Source organism: Ostrinia nubilalis (genome assembly GCF_963855985.1).
Source record: "Ostrinia nubilalis chromosome W unlocalized genomic scaffold, ilOstNubi1.1 SUPER_W_unloc_1, whole genome shotgun sequence".
NCBI lineage: Eukaryota > Metazoa > Arthropoda > Insecta > Lepidoptera > Crambidae > Ostrinia > Ostrinia nubilalis.
In genome coordinates this window covers 1,075,749-1,102,001 of record NW_026973566.1, presented here as the reverse complement: position 1 = coordinate 1,102,001, position 26,253 = coordinate 1,075,749, and the positions used below count along the sequence as shown (strand labels likewise).

Sequence of the window (26,253 nt, the reverse complement as noted above, 5' to 3'; positions counted from 1 at the left end):
TCATCATTCGATAGCCGACCGCTGCGAAAGCCACTTGGTACCTACTCACTACACTTAGTGACAAAACAAAAGAAATGGACAGTACGTTGGAACAATACGCTCAAGATCCTCTTGCTGGCTTTAATTCAATGTATCCAGCTAGCCAGACAACAGCTGGAACCAAAGAAAAAAAGAAGCAAACGTCCTGCTGAAACTCAGGAAAATCCTACGCCACCGAAGAAACAGTGTCTTCAAAGTGGATCAAATTATGTGTACAGCAATGAAACCAGGCGAGGTCTTCGACTCATCAGGATAGAAGTCGTGGACTTGGACGGTGCAGTTCAAAGTGATAATGAAAAAATACTTTATAGTGCTCAATACATTGTTACTGACAATTTTAATCCAATTATGGAGCAAACGGAACATTTAATAACCAATATATGCAAACAAATTTGTAATGATAATATTTAAAAATAAGTGACTTTTGTTTTTAAATTAAGTTTAAGTGTAAGTAACTTGTTTTTATGTTTTAATAGGATAAGTAAAATAAGATATTTGTGTTTAGTTAAGTTATTGATAAAATTAAATTGATTTAAACTTAATGACTTTTTATTTTCTTAAAACATAATTTAGGTTTAGGTAAATGAGACAGTTTATTTTATTAAACACATTTATTCATCATTTTAAATAATCATAATACAGTAATTAGCTTTTATTAATTTACACAATAATTAAAAAATAATACAATAAATTCATATTGCAAAATTTCTTTCAACACACCATTTCTTTATACATATAACATTTTTTAATGCACAAATTTTCTCATGGTTAACACAGTTAAATAATTTGGGATTATCTGAACAATAAATTTTGTAAAGAGTATTTAAACTAGGAACACCTAGATAAGTTATGTCCATTACACTATTTTGATTACACAAATTATGCACCCATTTAATCTTTTCATCTCCTTTTACCAAAATATATTTACCTTTTAAATAAGGTACGATAATTCTTTGAAACTCTCTATAATCAATATAGCCTTCATTCCACCGATAGTCTCTGTTCTTTTCGATCCAACAAACTTGTCTTTTCTCTTCAACAGTTAGTGAACTGAACGGGTATGGAGGCTTGATCAAAAATAGGTGGGTATGCTCTTGGGTAGCTATAGCAAATTCTTTTATTATGATTCATTTCTATTGTTTTTAAATCCTTGAAGATCTACAACTATATTGCTATTCATGATATTTTCTTAACAATGTTACTCAAAGGTTTGTATTCGAATATACAATCGTTTAATATCAAGCAATAAGCAGATGTCTGATCTGGTATTTCTTGGTCTGTTTCGATTTCAACTCTCACGTCGATTGAACCTTTTAAAGTTTCGTGTTGTCTCGAACAGTCGATAACAATTAAAGGAGCTACGTCTCTGAATTCTTTCAAACTTAACAACGGCTCTGACCGACGTCCGTGATATGACTGTTGAAATCTTGCATACTGTTCGTATAATAAAGAAAACCTATCTTCTGAAAAACTAATATTTAGACCTTCATACGGATAATATGATGAATTTAAAAAGACTCTTACATCACGGACGTGACAATGATCAAACTCTGCCATTGACAATGCAACGTTATGTTTGCGGTTGGTTTGTAAGGCGATGACAACAAATCGCGGTTTCTCTACTTGTGAAGAAGTTTTTATAGACCAAGTATGCTTACGTGTTTTAGGCAGTAATGGGTATTCATACAGATCCCAATTACGAAACGTTAATGGAATAGCTCGATCTTTCTCTAAATGTTTTAATAGGTTAATTCTTTCTCGGTCCGAAACTTTGATGTGTGGAACTCGCCATATAATTTTATTGATTATAATGTCATCTACAACTTCACCCGCGTTTAACTTGACAGCATTAAGATTAGTATTACTTCTCAGTAATACTAACTCGTGTTTAGAGTTAATGATAATTTTTTCGTAGTCTTCGGCAAATCCTAGTATCCTGTTTAATGGTATAGATGCAGAAAATGATCCACCACTGGCATTGTTTGTTCCTGCGGTTGACCAGCCCCAAACTCGACCACACTTAGATTCATTGTCATTTAATGATAGGTAAGATTTTATTGTTGTAGTAATACCAGCATTCTTAATTTTGTCTATTTCTACTCCATTTAATTCATATCTTATATCTTGGAAGAGAAATAGGGCAGGATTATTTACGAAGTGTACATTTGATACTTTTTCTTTGGTGGTGCTGTTATACACAATTACTTTTCCTTCGATATATAGACTACTAAGTGAAGGTAACACGTACAAGTCTTGTTGGTTGATAGGTATTCGTATTTCATCATTCTTATTGAAACTTGTCACGTATGGTTTGTACGAATGATACTCGAAACTTTCAATGCTGATATCGTATGATGTTTGCTGAGATATATTTAAAATATTCATTAAATTTTATCAAACCAATTAACTTCAGAAATTCTTTATTACTCTTGGTTAGCTTCTTCTTTAGCTGAAGCGGTCTGTCTTTGTGAAATGATCTTTTAGAACTGACTGAAGTACTCAATGTAGAAGAGTTTTTATTGAAATTAATCATTTTTTTCTGAAATGTAAATACAGCTGTACTTCTTCACCACGTAAGTTGATTTCTTTGTTTTCAGCGTCCAACAGCCTGATATTGATAGCACTTATAGAACTTTGGTTGACAGGAAAATAAATTAAATTTTTAGGTATTTCAATTATTCGATAACCAGGTGGTACATTAGGCACGAATTCATAAATTATATGACTTGCTTTCCCATTCACAAATGAACCACTAACTACATCGCATTCGATCCTCACAATGGTTGTTGATAGAATGCTCACAGGATACTTTGATTCAGTACTTATATTTGAATTTATTGTTTCCATTCCAAAACCTAAAATTTTACCAATTGAACCACTTTTATCGAAATGAACGTCTTTAGAACAATAAATATTTGTTTTCAATGTGTTATTATTGCAAGTGAGTTTTAATTTAGTGTTCTTAATGTTGTTTTTTAAATAATCACAAATATCCTGAAGCTCGTAAGACCCTTCAGGAATTTCAATGATCTCATTTTCACCATAGTAAAACTTGTTGTTTCTTTCATCAATGTTAGGAATTGAATTGAAGGTTGAAAAATATAAAAGACAGCATTCATAGTTCTCTCGAAGCTCCAAAGTCGGTGAATAGTTTGTTGTTAAGGAGGCTCCTGTCCCGGTTATAGACACAGTGAAAGACATTATTATACTGACACTTTTATTAAACAATATTATTTATTTATATAAAATGTTTGTTCCAATAATTCCTTAAAAATTTCAAACACAAATGAACACAGTTCATCGTTCCAAAGGCCTGATGTCGTACATAATTATAGTTTATAGGTAAGTTACGAAAATATTTGACTAATTCTAATGGTGGTTTTAAATTACCAAAACTGTCATAATATTCAACGTAATCATATTGCTTTACAAAGGCTACCCAATGTGTACCAGGATTTTTGTTACTATCCAAATTCATGATTGCACATTCTATCTTCTTAGGCTTCGCAGGTAATGTATCTCTCATGAATACACCACGAAAGAATGGAATATCACTAGCATGTTCTAATATATCCAGGTTAGTGAGCGCACGTCTAGGTAGCCGCTTAATTAGTTTTTTGTCGGATTGAGATATAAACCAGCTCCTTTTTTATGAGGTTTTATATACAGTCCTTTTCCAAGGGCTACCGCTTCCATCATTCTGTTGTGCCTTTCTGATTCCATTAGACTCTTTTGTGCGGCTTTAGAATCATTAACAGCTTTTGCTATACCAGCTGCACCTCCCGCAAGGGAACCTAAAGCCGATAACCCCGCAAATATAGGAATAAGTGGTAAAAGTCCTCCACATTTTGGAAGAGGAATACATCGAGGTAATCGTATTCCTTTTTTGTTGCTGAAAAGTTTTTTTGCAGCTGCAGCTGCGTATTTTATAGCAGAGTGATAATCTTTAGTTTTAAGTTTTTTTATTTCTAATTTTATTTTCTTTATCCCTTTCTTAAATGATGTTGTGCCTCGACCGGCTCTGATTTTGGCTTTCATCGCATTTTTAACTATCCATGAAGCAATTGTTTCTCCTTTTCCAACATCTTTTGATTTTAGCCTTTTCTTAGCCATATTTAACAATTCTAAGTCAGCCTTTTGTCGAGTACCAGAGTCTTTATTCAAGTAAGCAATATCGTGGTGCATACAAGCCTCGTCCAATTTGTTAATCCCACGGTCGCCTTGAAGTAATCGTTTATGAAGTTTAGTTCCAGGACCACAATATTGATACCCAGGTAAATGTAACTCAAACGGTAAATGATCTATCAAGGTATTAATTATACCACTGCCTTCCGTCATCGATAATCATAAAGTGAGTTTAAGGAGAAATAAGTATGATATTTATATACCTACACCACAATTTCACTTTTGTCAACCCAACTATTTTCCTTAGCACTTAAACCCAGCCATTTTACAAAAAGTTTGTTGCCGTTCCTTTTTATAACTTTTTCGATAAGATAAAGGTCCGTCAATTTAGTTTTTTGTAATTCATATCCATAAAAAGAACCAAGAATAATTTGATTGTGTTTGTCTTCAATTTGATACGTTTGAGGTACTGTTTGATTGACTTTTACGATACGGAAAATTTCTGTAGACCAATTGGGCGTATAACCCTTATAAAAATCTCCTTTGAATTTACTTATACGACCAAAGTTGCCGACTTGAAAATTTGATCGTTGACGCATTTGTGGCTTGTGGCTTTTAATAATATTAGATCTAACAACAATCTCATTAGAATGGTTGACATCTATTGGTTTGAATTTTGTAACGTGATGCAAAGTGTGGTTATATTGCTTTACAACGGTATCTAAATTATTTTTAAACCATTGATATCGACCGCATAAACTAAATACTTTGTAGAGATGAGATTTTAATGTTCTTATTACTCGTTCCACAATGGCTGCCTTTTTAATCGAGAACGTAGAATAATGATTTATGTTATATCTTTTAGTTAACTGTTTGAAAGAATCGTTATAAAACTCAGTACCCGAATCTGTTTGCAAATTTTTAGGTTTTCGATTTGATTCGATAAATATACTATGTAATGCATTAGTAACATTTTGTTTGGACTTCGACTTCAATGGTTTAACCCATACATATTTTGACAAAGCATCAATTACAACTAAAACATATTTATATCCTTTATTAAATGTAGAGTACTTCTGAAAATCTATGAGGTCAGCTTGCCATAAGTCATCAATTCCTCTAATAATCGTATGTCGACGGATGAAATTTCTTCTTGCTGGTTTGTGAAGCTCATTCACCAGATCTTGTTTACTCATTCTTGATAGATTTTGCAGCAATCATCTGATCAATTTCTTTTTTTGTGTAATAATGTGCAGTTAAATTATTAGTAGTTATTTTTTCCAAATTATTAAGATACTTTTTTATATTACTATGAATGGTTTTCAATTCATTTTTTACATCTTGGACACATTTATCCACATACTCCTTATTAACAGCCTCGTCATCTTTTTCTGGAGTTAGTAGTCCTTTTAGTCTCGATGATTTTAAGTCAAAGTCACCTGCATCTGACTTTACTATCGTGTCAGTAAGAATATTCGCAAATTCAGACAGTCGTAAACGCTTATGAACGTGGTGACCAAATTTATCTATATTCATTGCCGTCTGCTCGGCTTCTGTAGTGTAATGGTACGGCCAAACCCTCCCGTTGGAAGCTTTATATATTTAATATCCTTTATAATACCAGCTTCATGCATTTCCTCTATTATTGCATAAATTTCATTATATACTCCAGTGTTACCAGCTGCCCATGATCCAAGTAGTAATTTTAACCTTTCCACTAATTCATTCGGATCATCCCAATAAACCACATCAGTATTCTGCTTAACTTCTTTTAATATATCAATTCCTTCACCTTGTGTGAGACTTTCTACACTACTTGTATGACTTCTTGAGAACTTAAACAAAGGTTTGATCACGTTCATATATTTAAATCCTTTGTTACTGTTTATAGGTTTAGATGGATCGTAGTTACGTTTGTGTGCATTGGTATCCATAAGTACTAATTTGTAATTTTGTAAGTCCTCATTTGTAATATTTTTTAAATTTAGTGTCTTTTTGTACAATAATTCTTGTAAGCCTTGAGTTTTTTTAAGGTTACGATTTCCAATTTTTAAAATGCGGTCATCATCATAAACACGCGTATTGCCAAGCATCAATTTTCCCTTTACATTTCTAATACCATAAGGCACATCTTTCATAACTTCAGATGACACCGACTAGGATAAAGAATCGTTATTGATACTTGGTAATGATAAGAAACAGACCAAGAAATACCAGATCAGACATCTGCTTATTGCTTGATATTAAACGATTGTATATTCGAATACAAACCTTTGAGTAACATTGTTAAGAAAATATCATGAATAGCAATATAGTTGTAGATCTTCAAGGATTTAAAAACAATAGAAATGAATTCATAATAAAAGAATTTGCTATAGCTACCCAAGAGCATACCCACCTATTTTTGATCAAGCCTCCATACCCGTTCAGTTCACTAACTGTTGAAGAGAAAAGACAAGTTTGTTGGATCGAAAAGAACAGAGACTATCGGTGGAATGAAGGCTATATTGATTATAGAGAGTTTCAAAGAATTATCGTACCTTATTTAAAAGGTAAATATATTTTGGTAAAAGGAGATGAAAAGATTAAATGGGTGCATAATTTGTGTAATCAAAATAGTGTAATGGACATAACTTATCTAGGTGTTCCTAGTTTAAATACTCTTTACAAAATTTATTGTTCAGATAATCCCAAATTATTTAACTGTGTTAACCATGAGAAAATTTGTGCATTAAAAAATGTTATATGTATAAAGAAATGGTGTGTTGAAAGAAATTTTGCAATATGAATTTATTGTATTATTTTTTAATTATTGTGTAAATTAATAAAAGCTAATTACTGTATTATGATTATTTAAAATGATGAATAAATGTGTTTAATAAAATAAACTGTCTCATTTACCTAAACCTAAATTATGTTTTAAGAAAATAAAAAGTCATTAAGTTTAAATCAATTTAATTTTATCAATAACTTAACTAAACACAAATATCTTATTTTACTTATCCTATTAAAACATAAAAACAAGTTACTTACATTTAAACTTAATTTAAAAACAAAAGTCACTTATTTTTAAATATTATCATTACAAATTTGTTTGCATATATTGGTTATTAAATGTTCCGTTTGCTCCATAATTGGATTAAAATTGTCAGTAACAATGTATTGAGCACTATAAAGTATTTTTTCATTATCACTTTGAACTGCACCGTCCAAGTCCACGACTTCTATCCTGATGAGTCGAAGACCTCGCCTGGTTTCATTGCTGTACACATAATTTGATCCACTTTGAAGACACTGTTTCTTCGGTGGCGTAGGATTTTCCTGAGTTTCAGCAGGACGTTTGCTTCTTTTTTAAGTAGCGTCCTACCGTCGCTACCGTCTCATCGTTGACGTTAGTAAACAACAACTAATCGATAGCCTAACCAATGTCAGTATAGTAGCATCTATATTTAAGCCAGATTGTCTTATTTCAAGTGTGAAAATCTCGACTGGTGGTAATAGTAGGTATCACAATATTTTATCTGAATATCCGGAAATAACACGCCCCGCTGGTACTCCGGGTATTGTTCGGCATAACACTACTCACCAAATTTGCACAATTCCAGGTCCCCCTGTCTCGTGCTCACCACGACGTTTGGCCCCAGACAAACTCAAAATAGCCAAACAAGAGTTTGACGCCATGATCGCAAACGGGACAGCTCGTCCTTCCGATAGCCCATGGGCGTCGCCACTACATCTCGCATCCAAAAAGGACAATGGTTGGCTTCCATGTGGCGATTACAGACTCCTCAACGCACGGACCTTACCTGACAAATACCCAATTCGTCACATCCACGATTTTTCCCACAGCTTATCTGGTTGCACTATCTTTTCAGTAATTGACTTAGTCAAAGCGTACAACCAGATCCCAGTCTTCAAGGACGATATCCCGAAGACCGCGATCACCACGCCATTCGGTTTGTACGAGTTTCCTTTTATGACGTTTGGTCTTCGCAACGCAGGCCAAACTTTTCAGAGATTCGTCGACGAGATGACTCGTGGACTCGATTTTTGCTACCCATATTTAGATGATTTCCTCGTCTTCAGCAAATCAGCCAGCCAGCACGAAGACCACTTGCGCCAGCTCTTCACACGCATGAAAAACTACGGCGTACTGGTCAACACTGCCAAGTGTGTCTTCGGCGCTTCTGAAGTCACGTTTCTGGGTTATCGAATCTCTGAAAAGGGCACCAAACCACTGGACAGCAGAGTGCAAGCCATCGCCGATTTTCCAGTCCCAAAAACCGTCAGAGAACTCCGACGATTTTTGGGAATGATAAATTTTTACAGGCGTTTCTTGCAGAATGCAGCACAGACTCAGGCCCCCCTGAACGCCCTACTAACAGGATCGGTCAAAGGTTCGCATCCAGTCGTCATAGAAGGAGATTCACTCCGGTCGTTCGAAGAATGTAAAAAGCTTCTCTGCAATGCAGCTTTACTAGCTCATCCCGACACGCAAGCTAAATTAGGACTCGTCACGGACGCCTCTGACACGGCGATAGGTGGGGTCCTCCAGCAGCGCAAGGATGGAGTTTGGCAACCTCTAGCATTCTTCTCGCGCAAGTTGAGCCCATCTCAAACGAAATATTCTCCATACGATCGCGAGCTCCTTGCGATCTACGAGAGTATCAAATACTTCCGCCACATGCTAGAGGCAACCCATTTCACGATCTATATAATAAAACGCAGAGAGTAGCTTTCCACAGACTAATCTTTTTATTTCTTTTTTAGTCATAGATAAATACAATAGACCAAATGCATGGACAACTGTCTTATTATGTAATAGGATATTTTGATATCAATGAATACTAATACCACCACTTAGCAAAATAATCCAAAAACACTAATAAACTTTGAAACTACAATTCTACTTTAAATTCACAATGCCTAATTTCCTTATAAATTCAGTATGTTTAACTTTACACAAACTTTTTGTAAGTACATCAGCTGGCATTTCTTTAGTGTTTAGATATGCAATCTCTATCAAATTATTTTGAACAGCTTCTCTAATAAAATGAAACCTCACATCTATATGTTTACTTCTTCTATGGTACATACAATTTTCAGTAAGTTTTTTAGCACTCTGGTTATCATTGTATAACAGAACAGGTAAATTTTTTCTATTAAGAAGTTCATATAAAAGGTTCTTTAGAAAAATAGCTTCTTTACTAGCCTCGCAGACAGCCATATATTCGGCTTCTGTACTAGATAATGCAACTGTCTGCTGCTTTCTACATTCATGAGAAACTACACATCCAGAGTACATAAAACAATATCCTGTATAGGACCTTCTGTCTACTGCATCTGAAGCCCAATCGGCATCTACATATCCAATTATATGTAAGTTATCTTTAACATACATTAAACCATAAGATTTTGTAGCATTTAAATATCTTAAAACTCGCTTGGCATGTTTCCAATGCGTTAGGTTGTTACAATTGTTAAATTGGCTCAAGTAGCTAACACAAAAAGATATATCAGGCCTTGTTAGAACTGAGAGGTACATGAGACTTCCTATCAATTGCTGATAAGGATAATTACTTGTCTCATTTTTGCCTTTTTCAAGTTTTAAATTTACTTCCATAGGAGTTTCTACGCTTGTACAGTTCTCCATATTAAATTTACAAAGCAAATGTTCTATAAATTGTCTCTGATCTACATAAATCCTATCTTTTTCAATCTGAACATTCATGCCTAAGCATTTCTTTAGTTGACCTAAGTCTTTTAATTTAAAATGTGCACTTAATTCCTTTTTCAGATAATCTACTTCTTTGTTACAATTCGAAAATATGAAAAAATCGTCTACAAATAGAGCAATAAAAGTTTTCTCATCTCCTGACACTTTTACAAATAAACAAGGTTCATAATCTGACTTTTTATAATTGAGACTTTGCAGACATGAATCAACTTTTATATACCATGCCCTTGCTGATTGTTTCAGTCCATAAATGACCCTTTTTAACTTTCAAACTTTACATTTATTATCCTCACATTTTAAATTCTCTGGTAATTGCATATACACAGTTTCATCTAATTGGCCATTTAAGAAAGCTGTTACTACATCTAAATGGGTAATGGTTAAGTTCAAGTTAGCACTAATAGCAAACAACAATTTTAAAGTGGAATATTTTAGCACAGGTGAAAAGGTCTCTTTGTAATCAATACCTTCCTTTTGGGTAAAGCCTTTTGCCACCAATCTGGCTCTATACCTCACAGTGTTGTCGCTATTCAGCTTCTTCTTGTAAACCCACTTGCACTGCACGGCTTTCACATCATTGGGTTTATCTACAAGTTCCCAAGCTTCATTATCATGGAATGACTGCAACTCTTCAGTAGTAAATAAATTGGGAAGGCTAGCTCACGACGCCTTTAAAAACGGCGATTTAGGTTAATGACATGATAAAATGCTTTCAACGACTGATGATAAAAACGATGCATAATTGAAAAATATCACACACGTACACACATACACTAATTATTTCAAAAACTCGTTTGCCTACACAACCTTCCGCTGATCCATCCTGTCCATTATTATACAAGACGTTCATGGATTTTGCGTTCACTCCTTCAACTAACATAATAAGTTTCTACATACTTTCGTTGTTATGTTCTGTTCATTCTATACAATATGGTAACTAATACCTACAATATCGGTGGACAGCCATTACCTAGTTTTAATTTATTGATGTGTCTGATTTTCCATCATTTCGTTTAAATCCATCAACCAGAACGGTCGAGTAAAAACTGTAATGAGATTTCTGAAACAAAAAGAATCACTCAAATTAGAATGCATCTGTCCTGCAGAATCGAATAAAACTAGGCGTCATGGGAATTTATTGCCAAATACTATACGCAGTATCGTGTGTGGTCCATCGAACTGTGGGAAGACTAATTTAGTTATTAGTCTTTTGTTACATAAGCCGAAGCCGTGTGGTGACGGCAGAGTAGAATACATTTGTCACCAACCCCTACGCTTCCCGCGGGTGTCGCAAGAGGCGACTTAGGGACTACACATCAAACAGAGAATGGGCAGCAGCGCTCTCTGAAAAACATCAATCTTTTAAACTGCGATCTCCAACCCGCCTGCCAAGCGTGGAGATTATGGCAAAACCCTCTACTATAGTGGAGGAGGCTCATAGTCCAGCAGTGGACTGTAAAGGGCTGATGATGATGATGGAAAATCAGACACATCAATAAATTAAAACTAGGTAATGGCTGTCCACCGATATTGTAGGTATTAGTTACCATATTGTATAGAATGAACAGAACATAACAACGAAAGTATGTAGAAACTTATTATGTTAGTTGAAGGAGTGAACGCAAAATCCATGAACGTCTTGTATAATAATGGACAGGATGGATCAGCGGAAGGTTGTGTAGGCAAACGAGTTTTTGAAATAATTAGTGTATGTGTGTACGTGTGTGATATTTTTCAATTATGCATCGTTTTTATCATCAGTCGTTGAAAGCATTTTATCATGTCATTAACCTAAATCGCCGTTTTTAAAGGCGTCGTGAGCTAGCCTTCCCAATTTATTTACTACTGAAGAGTTGCAGTCATTCCATGATAATGAAGCTTGGGAACTTGTAGATAAACCCAATGATGTGAAAGCCGTGCAGTGCAAGTGGGTTTACAAGAAGAAGCTGAATAGCGACAACACTGTGAGGTATAGAGCCAGATTGGTGGCAAAAGGCTTTACCCAAAAGGAAGGTATTGATTACAAAGAGACCTTTTCACCTGTGCTAAAATATTCCACTTTAAAATTGTTGTTTGCTATTAGTGCTAACTTGAACTTAACCATTACCCATTTAGATGTAGTAACAGCTTTCTTAAATGGCCAATTAGATGAAACTGTGTATATGCAATTACCAGAGAATTTAAAATGTGAGGATAATAAATGTAAAGTTTGAAAGTTAAAAAGGGTCATTTATGGACTGAAACAATCAGCAAGGGCATGGTATATAAAAGTTGATTCATGTCTGCAAAGTCTCAATTATAAAAAGTCAGATTATGAACCTTGTTTATTTGTAAAAGTGTCAGGAGATGAGAAAACTTTTATTGCTCTATTTGTAGACGATTTTTTCATATTTTCGAATTGTAACAAAGAAGTAGATTATCTGAAAAAGGAATTAAGTGCACATTTTAAATTAAAAGACTTAGGTCAACTAAAGAAATGCTTAGGCATGAATGTTCAGATTGAAAAAGATAGGATTTATGTAGATCAGAGACAATTTATAGAACATTTGCTTTGTAAATTTAATATGGAGAACTGTACAAGCGTAGAAACTCCTATGGAAGTAAATTTAAAACTTGAAAAAGGCAAAAATGAGACAAGTAATTATCCTTATCAGCAATTGATAGGAAGTCTCATGTACCTCTCAGTTCTAACAAGGCCTGATATATCTTTTTGTGTTAGCTACTTGAGCCAATTTAACAATTGTAACAACCTAACGCATTGGAAACATGCCAAGCGAGTTTTAAGATATTTAAATGCTACAAAATCTTATGGTTTAATGTATGTTAAAGATAACTTACATATAATTGGATATGTAGATGCCGATTGGGCTTCAGATGCAGTAGACAGAAGGTCCTATACAGGATATTGTTTTATGTACTCTGGATGTGTAGTTTCTCATGAATGTAGAAAGCAGCAGACAGTTGCATTATCTAGTACAGAAGCCGAATATATGGCTGTCTGCGAGGCTAGTAAAGAAGCTATTTTTCTAAAGAACCTTTTATATGAACTTCTTAATAGAAAAAATTTACCTGTTCTGTTATACAATGATAACCAGAGTGCTAAAAAACTTACTGAAAATTGTATGTACCATAGAAGAAGTAAACATATAGATGTGAGGTTTCATTTTATTAGAGAAGCTGTTCAAAATAATTTGATAGAGATTGCATATCTAAACACTAAAGAAATGCCAGCTGATGTACTTACAAAAAGTTTGTGTAAAGTTAAACATACTGAATTTATAAGGAAATTAGGCATTGTGAATTTAAAGTAGAATTGTAGTTTCAAAGTTTATTAGTGTTTTTGGATTATTTTGCTAAGTGGTGGTATTAGTATTCATTGATATCAAAATATCCTATTACATAATAAGACAGTTGTCCATGCATTTGGTCTATTGTATTTATCTATGACTAAAAAAGAAATAAAAAGATTAGTCTGTGGAAAGCTACTCTCTGCGTTTTATTATATAGATCGTGAAATGGGTTGCCTCTAGCATGTGGCGGAAGTATTTGATACTCTCGTAGATCGCAAGGAGCTCGCGATCGTATGGAGAATATTTCGTTTGAGATGGGCTCAACTTGCGCGAGAAGAATGCTAGAGGTTGCCAAACTCCATCCTTGCGCTGCTGGAGGACCCCACCTATCGCCGTGTCAGAGGCGTCCGTGACGAGTCCTAATTTAGCTTGCGTGTCGGGATGAGCTAGTAAAGCTGCATTGCAGAGAAGCTTTTTACATTCTTCGAACGACCGGAGTGAATCTCCTTCTATGACGACTGGATGCGAACCTTTGACCGATCCTGTTAGTAGGGCGTTCAGGGGGGCCTGAGTCTGTGCTGCATTCTGCAAGAAACGCCTGTAAAAATTTATCATTCCCAAAAATCGTCGGAGTTCTCTGACGGTTTTTGGGACTGGAAAATCGGCGATGGCTTGCACTCTGCTGTCCAGTGGTTTGGTGCCCTTTTCAGAGATTCGATAACCCAGAAACGTGACTTCAGAAGCGCCGAAGACACACTTGGCAGTGTTGACCAGTACGCCGTAGTTTTTCATGCGTGTGAAGAGCTGGCGCAAGTGGTCTTCGTGCTGGCTGGTCCTCGACAGGTAAGCGTTCAAACTCTTGCAGAGACAGAGGTTTGATGACAAGGAGGAAATGCGAAGAGATCAGCAGTTTAGAAAGGAGAAACAATTCATACGAAATGAAGAGAAATTAAAATATATGAAATATCATCAAAATATTATGTTTAAATTATAAAATAATGAAATATTTGAACTATAAAATCCCGCATCTGAAACGAAAAATACGAGTGTCAGCATCACATGTGGAACGTGGCATTAGGTTATGAAAACACCCGCAATGGGAAACAAATACTTACGAAAACTGCTCGCTAATTTGAACTTCACTCGCAGTTTTCAGCATCCCAGCCCTCATCCAACATAACGTTTAGGAAATTTCTGAAAGAAACGATCACATGAAATACCACGTACTGGAATACGAAAATTATCAATCACGAAAAAATAAATAAATTCTCCGACGGGAACTTACCTCATGTGTGTTTATTTTAAATTATATTAAGATATTATCGTGGATGCATTCTGCATCACACGATTTGAAACACAGGGGATTACATCCCCGAAAATAATAAAATTGCGGTTGCGCACGATCGACCAAAATTCCAAAGTGATTTGACAGCTCAACTGACAGTGACAATGACTCGCATTGACATCGCGAAACGTTTCGTTTCGCCGCTTAGATAAAAAGCAAACACTAATAAAAACCATGATGAAAACAATTTCCAGAACACCGAAAATACTCCATTAAAAAATAGAATAATCAAAATAAAAACATTAGGAAATGTTTCATAAAAATATATTTGAATTGACTGAGCAAAAAGCGCCATCTATTGCAAACCTTCTTCAATCAAACTTCTAAATCCGCCAATAGATGTCGCTAGTGGTATCCCAAATCCAAATATCGAGCAAGAAAATCAATTTGTGAAAAACAGCCAAAACTGCAACGCTACAGTAGAAATTGTGACGGCTTACGGTTTCCGAGTTGTTCATGCATCAGGAGTTGTTTCACTTTATTCTCTCGTGACACCGATAATCGCTTGATGAGCTCCGATTTTAGCCTTTTGTAGTCAGCTGGGCCGGTCAAAATGTCTTCAACCTCTGCAGCGTATTGTCTGTCGAGTGTGGCCAATATGTGGTAGAATTTCGTGGCATCGTCGGTAATACGCATTATTGCGAACTGTCCTTCGACCTGGGCAAACCAAATCGCCGGTTTTTCAGGCCAAAATGGTGGGATACGTATCTGTACGGGCGGTGGTAATGACGTAGTTCCAGCGTCTGCCATCTTGTTATGCCGTGGTTTCGTATTGACCTTTGTAGTCCCGGTTGTTTCTTCGCCGCTTGAATCCGACATGGCGCTTCACTTCACTGTCGTTATGTTCCGTCAGGGGGTCACCAATATAGCGTTTGAGTATCGCTATTAAATATTGTGTCTATGGTAGGTAAACTACTGTGATAAATAAAGTTCCGAATCACAGTTATTAGAGTTTATTTGACAACACAGAATAGAAGGAGTAACACAGCACGTGAAGTAGAAAGTCAGAAAGAAGAAAGATACAGAAGGTTGTTTGTTATCACGCGAAAACAAATACGATAACGCGCGGAAGGCGAGCCGGGCGCGTCGAGCGGCACGGGTCATGCGTAGGACGGTGTTTTCTCGACTGGCGATATATCGCCGCGGGCGCAGCCGAGCGGCGGCCCAGTCCTGAACATTCCACGCGCATACGTAAAGTCCGATTTTTAATTCGACGGAATTCTGACAGCTGTCATTTTTTGACAATTCAGATGTCATAAGCCTTTTTTGCTTTGAATTATTAATAAATAATATGAAATGAAATTTCATCAAGTACAACTTACAAGAATGAACTATTGTTTGTTTTGTGAATTCAATGTATAGCCTGACCAGGAACATAAAAACCCTCGCGATGTTGCGGAAAACTAATGGTACTAATTTCTTTTAATGGCAACAGTAACTGAAAACTTCATTGACATGTCACCTTGCATGTCAGTCTATTGCTGTCAAAGTGTAAACAAACTTTATTTTAAATGTGCGCAATTGGTTTTATGAATTAAATTGCTAAAATATTTTTATAGTCGTGAAAGAAAAGTGGTTCACAATGTGTTAAAGTATTTGTCGAAGAGAAATACTAAGGGTTCGGACAATATTTTCATTGAATAATGTTTCCGACAAAGGTTGTCAAATTGACTGACATGTTTATCGTATAGTACAGTCCACTATGAAAATTAGCTGTGGTTTGTTTCAACTACCTATTTTAAAAATTTTTGTCACTTTCTAAGTGTTGAATTTTATGGGATTGGGAAAGAAGTACCGAGTTTGAAGCGTTCATGAGCAGACATTGCAGTTGAATATTCAAGTTCTGAATTTGATTATTGATGAATAATAAAATAAATTCTACTAGCTCGATTGATGGTTTCATTTTATTTATTTAAATCAGGTTACTTAAAATAATATTTTTTCGTTAATTTATGAAAATATCAAATTAGCACGTAATCCTGAATCCTGATACATAAAGTTAGCCTATTAATTTAACACAGGTACGACTGTACTCAGTGTTGCACTATCAAATGCAATTGACGCGCCTCTATGCCAGGGTTTTTATGTTCCTGGTCAGGCTATACACTAATTATTATGTACAATTTAGAGATTAAATAGAAAAAAAAACCTGTTTTTAACACAGTAAAACAACATATTATCATAAACGAAAATATGTATTGATCATCATCAATCATCATTATCGTCATCATAATAAACTTGGATTAAAAAATTGGCATCTTGTTAAATTGGTTAGGTATTTTATGAAGCTAAGATTTTATTAACAAAAGGATTTTCATAAAAAGGTTTGTAACCCATGGATTATTGGCTATCACAACGTTTGCAATGATCGTTTGAACAAAGGCCTGCCACAACATTATTCTCCGCTACAGGTAGAGACAATTTTAATTTTAACTAAAATGCTTATTTTACTTCGAAATCTTTTGTTTTTATTTGAAATCTAACTTGTCTTTATCAAAATTACAAATCTAGAGCCATTTTCAGTTTCGTTGTTAACGAAGCGTTGAATGGCGCGCCCGGAGAGGCTTAGTTCAAACGATCATTGCAAACGTTGTGATAGGGATAGAGACATGCGATTTTTGGTTTTACGAAGGTAATACGATAAAAATTAATACAAAGTAATAAAAACTACCGGTTATAGGGGCATTTTTTGGAGAAATTTATCAAATAACCAAAAAAACACGAATTTAAAAGCAGTTTTTTTTTCAAAAGGTATCATTTTTAATTATTTGTTGGCCTTTTTTGTGTATTTTATGTATTTTTTTAGTATCGCCTGTTATTTAGCATTATTACTTTTTTCATTTTATCAGGATATACCGCTTAGTTTAAAAGTTATTACGTTTTCTTTACAATAAGTAATTGGAAGAAAAAAAATTCTATAAAAAATTTAAAAAAAAATTCCAAAAAATTTTTGACCTCTTTTTTGTCGATAAAAATAGGTCTGGTTTCATCTATTTTCATATGTACACTTTAACGTGACTCACACTGTATAATTATGAAATGAAATGAAATATATTAATTTGCTTCAATCTTGAGTAATACAGTAAGGTGTTATTAAAATGGTTTGTTCGTCAAAATCTACTTATATAAAAGCATGCAAACATTTTACATAATAATTTTATAATATATAATATTCAATTTAATACATTAATATAATTTACATTTTACATTTAGGTAGGTATTAATATTCAATTCAATAAATTAATATAATTTACATTTTACATATACAATATTTTATTTAATTCATTAATATAATTCTAGTCATTACCAGGCCTGGCTCACTCCGCGCGGTACATCCGATAATTACCTACAGCGAAGCGCCCCGCCGGCGGGTATTATATCAGTCGAGTGTCACGACGCGCGCACCCGTCAGGACGCTGGCGTGCGTTGTAGTACCTAATTCTATGATCGAAGTATTATTTAAAAATGGACATAAAGAGAAAGAAATATTGTGCGGCGTTCGGGTGTTTAAATTCGAAAAGAAATCTACCGGATTTATCTTTTTTTTCGCTTCCCAAAGATGCTGAAAGGTATGTTGGCCATGTAGGTAATCAATAATTCTTAGGATACTATAGGAACCTAACCTACCATGACTACTGCTCAGAATGCGTTCGTTCGTTTCAGCCAAATTACGTTCACTGCTGGACAAAGGCCTCTCCCAAGGTTTTCCATAATGAATGCGTACTTACATACATACGTGTTATGAGGTACGTACCTCATGACATATAAGTAGATTAATTATTTTTTTCACTAGACAGCAACCCTAACAGCGTAAGAAGAGTTCAGAGGCACGCGATAGAAAGAGACAAAACTTGTAGGTGAATAAAATTGTAGGTACGTAGTGCTGTGCGAGCTGAATTCCACTGTATCGCGTCGTAGCAAGACTCGCATTTATTTAAATCGTCTTGCGGAGTAATCCTTCTGTACCTGTACTATTACTTATTCTGTGTCATTACTTAGTTTTGTCAAGAAAATCTCTGACTGAATAAAAACAATTTTCTACTAAGTATTCATGTAGACGTCTTTTGAATAGTGGTCCATTTAACTGTCTAAGATTATCAGGCAGGGAATTAAATATTCTGACAGCCATTGAGCACACATTATTATTTGCTAAGCTTAATCTATAATTAGGTATTACTAGTTTATTTGCTGGTCTACTACGAAAATTTTTCAAGTCAGATGTTTGTTTAGTGACAAATTGGTCCATATTATTGTCTTTGACAAAACTGCAGATTTGTTTTATGTAGAGTCCTGTCAGTGTAAGGAGCTTATATTTTTTGAACAAGGGCTCACACGACTCTAAACGGTATGCACCAAATAGGGATCGAATGCATTTCTTTTGGCTTCTAAATAAGGTCAGTATGTCAGTGCAGTTTCCCCATATCATGATGCCGTATTGTAGCACTGAAGCTACGTGAGCATGATATGCTAATAGGGCAGTCTCTACAGTATACACTTCTCTAAGGCGTCTTAATGCAAATGAAAATCTGCTTATTGATTCACTAACTATGGTTATGTGATTTTTCCAATTACAGTTTTTGTCAATATTTAATCCTAAAAATTTTGTCGATTCTACCATGTCAATTTTTTTATCATTGTGTTTAATGTCAAGTTGCAATTGGGTTGTCTTGTATGTGCCAAATTGCATATATTTAGTTTTATCAATATTAACTTTTAGATTGTTTATAGTCATCCATTGAATAATTTTTTTTAGAGTTAGGTTTATTTCATTTTCATACTCTTTTATGTTAAGGTCTCTTTGTTTTACAGGGCCTCGGACGAGAACTGTAGTGTCGTCTGCAAATAGTATTGATTCATGTTTGGTTGCACGTGGTAGGTCATTTATATAGAGTATGAATAATAGAGGCCCTAAAAGCGTGCCCTGAGGCACTCCACATCTATTGATTTTGTACTCTGATTGGAAGACTGATTTACAATAGGTATTTTTGTTTTTCTTACATGTTTTAGTTACTTGTACACATTGGTATCTATCATGTAGATAACTGGTTATCCAATCAAGCGCCGTGCCTCTGATTCCATAATTGTAGAGCTTTGCACATAGTATTTTATGGTCCACAAAGTCAAAAGCTTTACTCATGTCAAGGTAGAGAGCAACGATGGGTATTCCATTGTTCAAGCATTCCATTACTGTTTTAACCAATTTGAAGTTCGCAGATGTAGTGTTTCTTTTTTTCCTAAAACCATATTGTTGTTCCGTTATTACTTTATATTTCTCACAGAAATGGTTAAGCCGAGTATATACAGCTTTTTCTACAACTTTGGCTAGTATGGGAATGAGTGTGATGGGCCTATAATTATTGAGGTCGGTTTTATCACCCTTTTTATAAATTGGTTTAACTATGGAATATTTTAGTTTGTCAGGAAAAATGCCCTGACTGAGAGAGAGATTAATGACATGACTGATTGCGGGCGCAATATATTCAGCTACAGATTTAAGTATCTTTGTGGGTATTTCATCATACCCTACGGAATTTGTGTTTTTAAGAGTCAGTATTATTTTGCATATTTCCTCTGGTGAAGTGGGATAGAAAAATAATGAAGTATTACTCATGTCAATAGGTGTGTCTGGTATTAAAATTGAATTTTTATTAGAGTCATTATTAGTTATGTCAATAAAATAATTATTAAATAGATTCAAGATGTCAGTAGGATTATCAGTTAAATCAGAGTCAGACCTAATTTTATCAATTTCATGTCTTTGGATGTTCTGCAGTCGGGAATTTATTATGTTCCAAGTGGCTCTACATTTATTTTTAGAATTAAGTATTTTCTTAATATTTCCTCTTCTTTGTGTGTCTAAAATGCAATTTTTAAGAATTTTAGAGTATTTTTTATATTTTATTTTGGATTTCTCTTTGCTTTCCTTTGATTTGCTATATTGATATTTAAGATAGAGTTTTCTTTTTTCTCTACATGATTTCTTAATACCTTTTGTAATCCAGTGTACGCTGTTTCTTTTAATATTTATTTTAATTACTATTTTTGGAAAGCAGAGATCAAACATCATTTTCAAGTTATCGTGTAATAGTGAAAAGGCTATATTTGTGTCATTGCTTAAAAAAATGTCAGAAAAAGTTAGCCTCGATATAGAACATTTAAATTTTTTAATATTATCGAAGCTTATTTCTCTTCTTTCTTCAAACCATTGGCTTATTACTTTGTTTAGCTTAAGCTTTATTTGTAGAGTTTGTCCTGTGTGGTCAGAAATTGCTAAGTTATGTACCTTACCAATTGCTGATGGTATATTACTAATAAAGTGGTCAATACACGATGTTTGTCGTGTCGGTGATGTAATGTGGAATTTTAGATTAAAATAGTTGATCAAATTTGATAATCTAATACTATAGTGAGATTTTTTGATTAGGTCAATGTTAATGTCACCACACAAGACGATTCTTTTAGCACGTTTATTGCATAGTTTTATTAATAGAGATTCCAATTTTATAAAAAAAGTATCTATGTCAGAGTTCGGTGTACGGTAAAGACATAATATTATGAGGTTATTGTTTTCTATTTCGATACCCGCACATTCAAAGCTTTTGTAGCTGACATAGTCATTTAGATTGATGTTTATAGTTGGTATCCCCTCTCTGACCAATATGCATACACCTCCTCTTCTCTCACGTGGCCTACAATAAAATGATATTACTTTAAAGTTATTTATTTTTATATTACCTATATCTTCCAGTTTTAAGAAAGACTCAGTAATACACATAACACTGATGGGCATACTCCTTTCACAAAATTCCTGCAAAACAACATGCAGAGTATCTTGTTTATTTAATAGTCCTGCACAGTTTTGATGGAATATCGTGAAGTCTATGTTTTGTATTTTTTCACAGTTATCCACGAAAAAAACTGTTACTTTTAGTTTTATCAGGGGAAGCAGAGGAATTACCTTTATCGGTATTTGCTTTATTTACGATTGGAAAATAATATGGAATAGTTCCCTTATTAATCTGCAATCCCTGTGTTTTTATACGGTTGCTAGAGTTATTAGTACTATTCGCTCTTTTTAAATGATTTTTAATGCTTTCATATGACAGGAACTGAGCTTTGTAGGCTGCATAATCTATGAAGGCATTTATTTTCCTACATGCCAAAAATATAAATTGCCTTTGTTCGATTAAACTAGCTGTATTCATATATGTACAATTGCTATGGACGTTTGAGAGTAACTTTAGTTGTTTGTTTAGGAGTTTCTCATTTAAATTACAATTTTTGTTTATAGGTAACAGTAAAACATTTGTGTTCTTAATGGAGTTCAAAGCTATACATAAATTACTAAAGAGTGCTTGAGCGTTAGAGTCATTGTTTCCAGTACAGATAATAATATAGTCATTCCCATCAATACCCCCAATGGTTTCACAATAACTCAAAACTTCAGATGAAGGAGCATTTGGCTTAATTAAGGCGAATGTCTCATATTTGTCATTCCATTTATTACACCTAGTTTTAACTATATGTTTCGATAAGCCAAGTGCTTGTTCATCGCCGACAACGATAATCTTATGTGTTTTGTTAGTAGTTAACTCATTACATCTATTGTCGTTAGTGTCTGATTGTACAGTTTTCTTCAATGTAGTATTTATCTGTCCACTGTCTTGTTTCGCGTCGTTTAGACTAGATGGCGCTGGCTGCAGTCTTCTTATTACTTGTTTAGGTGTGGTTCGTCTTTGTCGCTTGGTAATGTTATTTGTGGAGATATTATTGAGTCCCAATGATGATCTCTCCTTACACAATGATACGTTGTTTCCTGTCGATTTGCACATCTGTTCAAGAGTCTGTATTTGAGTCTTGCATTTATCTAATTGGTTTTTAAGCATACAATTTTCAGATAAAAGTCGTTCAATTTCATTTTCCGTTATCTGCAATTTGGTTTCTAGGCTATTGTTTTTATTCTTTAGCATTTCAACGTCTTCCATACAATGTTTCAAATTTGGACAGCTTCTATTGAGGTATTGGCTGTTGTCAGTGTGTGAACTCGTGTTGTCAATGGTATCTAATGACTCAAATGAGTTATTTGTTGAAACATTGCAGATGATTGTATCGTTGATTTCAGAGGTCTCAAACGTTGGTGTGGCTTTATTTAGCGGTGTAGCATGTGGTGTGCTACTGGATGGTTTTGTGGATGGGCAATGCACACATTTATTACATTTCCATTTGGTTCTTTTATCAGGTGTCATTAGGTAGAATATTTTTTCCGCTACATTGGAACACTTGATATGGTATGTTTCTTTGCAAACTGAGCATGTTAAGTTTCTTCTGTGAGTTATTAATTTTCTACAGACTTTACAGTATATTGCCATTTTTAATTGCAATATTTTTGTTATCTTTATTGTTATTTATGTTTGTACTGACATCTGTTGGTGATGAGCAGAATTAATGATCTACCGTATAGTTCATATAGTGGTTTGTATAGCACCCTCTGTTGGCGAGGAGATGTACTTCCTAGGTGATGGTCAATATCAGTCTATGGACGTATTACGCAGAATGGCTATGTATACAGCGCCATCTATGGGTGAGTAGCAAACATATTATTGATCGTTAGCTACCTGTTGATTTGACAGTCAGCTGATCTATGTTTACCTTCACTTACTATTCAAGTTTTTGATTATCTTCATAAGTGAGAATAAAAGCAATTTATGGTTTATAAACACAGTCACCAGGTGCAAAAACACAGTTTATTAATCAAATAGTTCTTGTCAATCACTGTTCACTTTGTTTGTTTTGTATCACATCAGTTTTTTATCGTCAAGTTCCGGTGAGTATGCACAATTCACAGTAGTCAATAACTTTTAAACTGTCCAGTTTTTTCACAAGATAACACTTCCCGTACGAATTCTTGGTGAGATTGATATAAATCACTGTTTGTTATTGTTAATATGCAGCTTAATCTATATTTAAACACTTGTTTATTACGGTGAAGATGCGTACTACGACAGCTAGCGCCATCTTTTTCTTTAATTATAAGATCTTTTTCTTTAATTTTTTTTAATTATAAGATGTAGAAATATTTTTTGTGTGATTGTTTTGTGTAATAAATAGTAATAAGTTTAATAATAATGTAGGTTCCCTACACGTGTTTACTTCTCTCCCCTGACCCCCTGCCGCTCCTATCGCGTGATGCATGAACCAATAAGGAAACAGAGCTTCTATTTAAGTGCGCGTGATTTGGTTATTTTGATTACAGCGATATTTATGGCCAATAAACAACGCAATAGGCTGATCACTGGTTCCTGGCTGACCACTGGTGCCGTTACCCTGTATTATTATAAAACAAATCGCACACCTAGATCTAAACTGAGACAACTCAAAAATTGTCAATTTTGACTTATACTTGTATTCAAATACTCGGTTATCATACGCATCTTTCCAACATAACAGGTTTAATAAAGCCTTAATCCATTTGCCGCTAGATGGCGATAACTTACTTTTGTTGAATCAACGCTTGTCAACCCCTTCCACCTAAACAAGCGTTTTGTCAGTTGACCTTCGCTAGTATCAGAGAGTGCACGTATTAAAATAAACGAAAACGCGGATATTTAGATTTGTTACAGTTAAGCAGAAAATATATAATGAGTTAATTTGAGTAGTAACAGTACTGATGAATTGTTCTGCAATACTTAACCAAAACATTTTGACTTGTTAGAAAGAAAGAAAGAAAGATACATTTATTACAACGGACATCACACAAATACAGGCAATTACATAGACATGACAGTGGCACATAATAATAAAAGAAGAAAAAATAAAAACAAGAGCAAACTGAGCAGTGCCACCCATCCACCAACAAGATGCCCACTGCAACGGGACCCCACTCAGCATATGCCGTGGCCCACGGTGACGAAGGCCACGGCGCTGGTTTTCAGTGTGCCCCATGCCGAGTGAGGGTCACGGACCATTGATAAAATAAATAAAATAGTGAGCTGCATAAAATTGTCTAGATAAACATACATAAATAGTAATATTAGTGCACAGATAAATACAAAAGGCGGGAAATCGGTAAGGATGATAAGACTACGTCTATTAAAAATACTAATGAAAAGAATACTAATAAAAAAGATAAAACTGTTTGTATAGGTGTGTGTGTAGTAATAGTGAAGTAATATTGTGTTAATGTGTAATATTCGTAAAGAGTGACATTTTTACGCGTTGTTGAGTGTCTCGACGCCCGCAAAACCGGTTTGTGCAATCAGAATGATTGATTGCGCGCGATTCGACAATTTAGTTCATCCCATATTGTTCAGAGCGTTACACGCGCACCTACAAACAAAAAATAAAATAAAAAGTAAATAAATTCCAGCAGTATTGGTCGTCCAAACTTATAATTCAATTTCAATTAGTGTCAAATATATAGTTATGATGTCATTAGAAATAAAATAATAATCATGAAACAAGTATTTAATATGGTGTTATAATGGTGTTACAAATAGTATGTCCGGAGAGAAAAAATGTCAATTTTTAAGTAGTGATGTCAGGCTACAGCAGTCTCGATCGTCTACAGCAGTCTCGATCGTCCTGCCCACTTCCGTGCTTGATCGTCTGAAACCTTTAGGTAAGCATACAAGTAACCTACTCCAGTATTTGTTCGTTAAAAATGTGTTCCCGGTATTTCTTTTTAAAAGTGTACAATGTTTGCAGACGACGTAATGGCGGTGGCAAGTCATTCCAGCACTTGGAGGCGGCAAACCTGAAGCTACCCCGGAAGGCAACGGTTCGGTGCGGCGGAAGAACGAGAGTACTGCTGGAGCGACGGGTCTTGTGCGAGTGGAATTCCCTTGTCCAAACTAATTTATCTAGTAGATAAGTCGGAGTGTTGTTTTTCATCATACCAAAAAGCAGTGCCGCGAAGTGCAACGCCCTGCGTGAGTTCATTTTTAATATTTTAGCATTCGTTATACAGGGTGTTAGGTAAATGGGTATATGAGCCGAGACCAGCCCATGTTAACATAGTCATATAAATACTATAGTGGTGTCAGAAAGTTTGGGAAAGGTACCATTATTGAGTAATCAGCTGATTCAGTTTTTGTCGCCAAATTGCGTCGTGACACCCCTGAAAATTAATAGTACGACAAACTAGCGTAGATAAAACAAATAACAGAATTCATTATAATTTTCTGCCTAAAAATTCGTCTCTAAGAGGCAAAAACCTTAAGCAATCCCCCAGAAAAATCAGTCCATCTAAAAAGATTTAGCACAACTCAAATACTCCCTCCCTTACCTTATTTGATTCGATTTGGATTTTGGATAAGTAAAAGTAAACAAAGTGGTCAAGAATTAATTTTACTTCATTGACTGTAACTTACTTATTAAAATAAACTGAATAATCAGGACCGTTCATTGTGGAAGTCATTCGGCTGAAATGAATGAACGAACGAATCATTAAACTTGATAACTTTGATTAAGGAAAATGAGACATTGTAGGTAATCATCTAAATTTTATCGTCGTAAATCACGATATTGTGTACTAAAAATACCTTAACTAAAAATAAGACACCATTGAAAAAAAACCTTAGGCATTAAAGAAATGTGTCCAACGCACTGTTTAATCTTTGAAGGACAACGAAAGGTCTTTTGTTGTCGGAACAATGGGACCAGCACGTGTAGTGCGAGTGAGACGCAACACGTATCGCACGGCGGCTTTCACTTGCAAG

General features: G+C 34.7%; 1 long non-coding RNA gene across 1 annotated transcript in view; it reads right to left on the bottom strand.

Annotated features, from left to right (window-relative positions):
- LOC135087361 (uncharacterized) overlaps nt 1-24,780 on the bottom strand; it is an 83,368-nt gene extending 58,588 nt beyond the window's left edge. Inside the window, exon 1 of the long non-coding RNA XR_010260770.1 lies at nt 24,550-24,780. This is a non-coding gene — a long non-coding RNA (uncharacterized LOC135087361). The remainder of the gene's footprint in view (nt 1-24,549) is intronic.
- Between the last annotated feature and the right edge of the window lie 1,473 nt (nt 24,781-26,253).